Source organism: Bactrocera latifrons, unplaced genomic scaffold (genome assembly GCF_001853355.1).
Source record: "Bactrocera latifrons isolate USDA-ARS-PBARC rearing strain unplaced genomic scaffold, ASM185335v1 scaffold_314, whole genome shotgun sequence".
NCBI classification, from domain to species: Eukaryota; Metazoa; Arthropoda; class Insecta; order Diptera; family Tephritidae; genus Bactrocera; species Bactrocera latifrons.
The window spans coordinates 272,836-274,003 of record NW_017536786.1 but is presented as its reverse complement, the minus strand read 5'-3'; the positions used below and the strand labels follow the sequence as shown (position 1 = coordinate 274,003).

Here is a 1,168-nt window from a genome sequence, read left to right as displayed (position 1 = left end):
TTTATTTATTTTTTTTATTTTTTTAAATTTAGACAAGAATTTTTTGAAAATAAAAAAGCATAATAAATAGAAGCTCATCAGAAACAAAAGTTTAAAATTAAAAACATTAAAAGAAAAATGTTTTACGGACTATTTGGCGTCGGGTAAAGAAATGGTAGGGCTTATCCAATTTTTTAAGGTTTAAAAACAGTTTATTTCGATTTCCGCCAAAGCTACGACTGCTATATAAAAAAGTAATATGGCAGTGTTGTAGGTAATGAAACGATCTATAACTTTTGCATGTCCACTTTTTTCAAATAACCTCGAAATTTATGTAGAAATTTAAATAACCAATATATGGGTTATTATTTTGTCATGAGCAAAAAAAAATTTACGAATTTCAGTGGACACTTACATTTGTCTGACCCAAATACTCAACATTTTTAGCCTAATTTTTGTTTTAATTTTTTATTAATGATTTTATTTCTCTATTGATTTACTATCGAAAAAATCAATAACTTTCACTCCACAAATCGCACGTCAAAATGTCAGCACTTTTTTTTAATGTGATTAGGCTTTATGATTGCTCAAATCTCTTCTTTCTGTTGGTATTCAAAATATTAAGCTCTAAGAACAATGAAATCTTAGCTTTTTAATCCAGGTAATCAACAGTTAAACCAACGAAGAGCTTCAAAATAAATGTAGAACAATTTTTTAATCCCCTTTTTTTAAATTAATGAAAATTATATTTAAATCTGAGTATAAAATACAATTTTTTTCTTATTAATCCATATTTTTATGTAATAAAGTAATCATATATCTTCTCTTTCAAATAATTGTGTAGTTTTACTAAAATGTTTCAAGAAAAAGTTTTGTTAACATGTTTCAAGAAAAATGAAAAGARCACTTTACGCGAGCCAAGTTTTGATTGTTTCAAGAGTCTGATCAAAAAGTATGCTTCCCTGGCAATGACGAATTTGTTTTCTTGAAAATGTTTAACAAAACTATTTTTTGGCGTTTCTAGCGGTATGTTTGTTTGTTTTGTTAAAAAATAGAGCTTTCGTCTATCAAGTCAAAAAAGCTATTTTTTCAACGCGTTAAGTGCTTTCGTAAAAGAAATTAAAATTTGTACTTACATTTTTTTCTACCAAAAAAGTTAATATTTTTTTCACGTGCAATTTTTTATTTT

At 25.8% G+C, this 1,168-nt stretch overlaps 1 protein-coding gene across 1 annotated transcript in view; it reads left to right on the top strand.

Annotated features, from left to right (window-relative positions):
• LOC108970892 (protein turtle) overlaps positions 1-1,168 on the top strand; it is a gene marked incomplete at its 5' end in the record, with an annotated part of 54,491 nt that overhangs the window by 36,391 nt on the left and 16,932 nt on the right. The gene's annotated exons all lie outside the window — the stretch shown is intronic.